The sequence below is a fragment of the Mastomys coucha genome, unplaced genomic scaffold, assembly GCF_008632895.1.
Source record: "Mastomys coucha isolate ucsf_1 unplaced genomic scaffold, UCSF_Mcou_1 pScaffold7, whole genome shotgun sequence".
In the NCBI taxonomy this organism is placed as follows: domain Eukaryota; kingdom Metazoa; phylum Chordata; class Mammalia; order Rodentia; family Muridae; genus Mastomys; species Mastomys coucha.
In genome coordinates, this window is record NW_022196913.1 from 33,033,196 (window position 1) to 33,035,921 (window position 2,726).

Sequence of the window (2,726 nt, forward strand, 5' to 3'; positions counted from 1 at the left end):
GTTCGAGGCCAGCCTGGTCTACAGAGTGAGTTCCAGGACAGCCAAGACTACATAGAGAAACCCTGTCTTGAAAAACCAAAAAAAAAAGGGTATGTCAAAATGTTTCTTCTGGAGCTTGAATCTAGGACCCCATACATGCCAGCAACTGCTTTACCCCTGAGCTACAACCTCAGAGACACAAATGAAACTTTTAATACACTAATACACTAAGTTGTGATCCAGTACTACGAAGTCAAGTAAAAGATACTGAGGATTTGGGGGAGGAGGGCTGCAAGTCAGACCCAATATGCTTTTTGTCCCTGAAATTCATATGTGTGTGTTCTGCATGTATTTATGCTTTTGTGTGTGTGTGTGTGTGTGTGTGTGTGTGTGTGTGTGTGTGTGTGTGTGTGTGTGTGATTTGCCTCAGTAGGATGGCTAGTGATATTCAGGGATCTGCCTGTCTCTGCTTCCCCAGAGCTGGGGTTACAACTGCTGCTACCTGCCCAGCTTTATACTTGGGTACAAAGTATCTGAACTTGGATCCTCAAGTTTTCAAGGCAGGCACTTTACCAACCCCAGCCCCCCAGAATTCTTTAAAATGGAAAAGTGATAATGATAATTAAAAAGGAAAGCAAATGAATTCCCATTATCCATCAGCCTCCACACTGACCACCTCAGGAACACGCCCCAGACACCACATCACCCCATGCATAAATATTTTAGCAGATTCCTCTAAGAGCCAAAAGAAAAACTCTCTGTCATCACTGCTCCTATTTAGACATTATCAAAATAACATCACACAGAATAACCCCCACCACCTTCAAATACCCATTGCTGTTCCTACGTCCAGACTGTATCATAAGTTTTTGCTTTTAATGTTCCCAAATATTAGAACTCAAATAAGACATCCGTTCTTGATATAGGTTCTCCTCTCTTCTATTCTCCCCCCCCCCCGCCCTTTTTTTTCTGGAACAGACTGAGTTCCTTGTGTTCAGTTTCCCAGGGTCTGGATTTTTCTGGAAGCATCTCTGTGATGTGAGAAGCCTATTTCTCCTACACATGCTTGGCTGGTTCACAGGCTTAGGTGGTTCAGGTTTGATTGTTTGTTTGCATGCCTGTTTGCTGGCTTGCTCTGTTTACCAAGTTCTGGTATAGTGCAGTTCCATGAACCTTTTTATGGTTAGCTCTCCTTTTGAAAGCTTCACTCTACTAGTAACTGTTGCACTATTCATTTAAGGACTACACAAAATGATACCATCCCAAGGCTCCATGCCATGCACATCCACTGGCATGGCTTCTGTAGAGAAGTTTCTCCTGCACTTTTGGGATACTCTGGCATCCAAGTTACATGGAGCAACGAGGATAAATACGCTTTGTTTCACTTTGTTTATATCTTTCAACCAAATAGTGGAGTTCCCAACATGAAGGCAATCCTTACGAAGTGTAAACCTGACCTTCATGTCCCTCTTGCCGTCCAGCCAGCCTCTAGAAGGTGAATCGTGGCTTCTAAAACAAGGCACACCTTCACTGAAGACTTGGAAGTCATAGAAGACAGGACTCCGGGATGCAGAAGCAGCTCCGTGGATGAGTGCTTGCTCAGCATGGCCCAGAGTCCAGTCATAGCACTAAAAAAAAAAAAAAAAGCTGAAATAATCACAGGACTGTGGCCTGTGATGGTTTATCTTCCGGGATCCGGTATACCCTGCTCTCTCCTACCACAAAGCACTTCCAAGGCCATTTCCCCAGACAGGAATGCTGTCTTTCTCGCCTTCCCATTAGTTCCCATTCATCCTTCCAATCCCACTTACAACCTGCATTCTTTGGGAGGCTTTCTCAGTCACCCTTCCACATCTCCCAGGCTTCAGAGCGCTCCCACAGTCTGTAACTACACACTGCTGTAAAGGTATCTGGGTTCTTAACCCCCTTACTCACCAACTGCAAGCCTGCTGAACAGTTAGTTGCCAGGTCTGTTTGGGCACCAATGACTCAGACCCAGGACGGAGCTCTGTGCCAGGCACATCATCCCTTCCTGGTGTGCAATTACACACTAAAACAAAGAGTTGAATGGGTACCTCTGTATTTGGTTGCTACCACTGTTTGTTTACTCCCTTTCATCCGAGGGGTGTTTTGCCAACCAGAACAGTGGACGTGTCCAGCAACATGCGAGATACTGGGGATTTTGACCTAATGATAATCTAACCTTGCAGGTGGGAAAGTAAGCAGATAATGCCAAGACTGTTTACAGTCCTGTCCTCCGGGGAAGGCAAAGAGCGGCCCTGAGCCTATGCTGATAGGCACATCGGAGTTAGAGCAGAATGCTCTGCTTGGTAAAAACAAAAACAAACAAACAAACAAACAAAAAACTCAGTGGAAGAAGGTTGGGCACAGCTGGGCCCCCACCACAGAGCAAAGGAAACAGCACTTTTTTAAGACACTCACTTCAGCCAGACCTGGTGAGGCAGCCTTTCATTCCAGCTACTATAGAGGCTGTGGTGAAAGGATTGCAAATATAAGTGAGCTACAGAGACCAGCCTGAGCAAATGAATAAACCTTCAGCCATAATAAAAATGTAAAAAGAGAGATGGCGGCTAATCCCCATGATATTTAGCTTATGCACAGCTCAGGGACTGGAAAAGAAGACAGCCAATTCAACTCAAGACGAGTTTGTTTGTTTGTTTACTATTTTTTTTATTTCTTTTGTTTTTGTTTTGTAGAGGGATTGGTTTGTTTGGTTTGCTTTTTGA

At 44.6% G+C, this 2,726-nt stretch overlaps 1 protein-coding gene across 11 annotated transcripts in view; it reads right to left on the reverse strand.

Annotated features, from left to right (window-relative positions):
- LOC116082704 (protein TMA23-like) overlaps positions 1 to 2,726 on the reverse strand; it is a 414,563-nt gene that overhangs the window by 383,382 nt on the left and 28,455 nt on the right. Inside the window, exon 1 of one of the 11 annotated variants that reach the window (XM_031359596.1) lies at positions 1,437 to 1,734. The exons of the other annotated variants lie outside the window; for them this stretch is intronic. The gene's annotated coding sequence lies outside the window, so the exon portion shown is untranslated. Of the gene's footprint in view, positions 1 to 1,436; positions 1,735 to 2,726 lie in introns of those variants that run through there. 11 annotated transcript variants of the gene reach the window in all.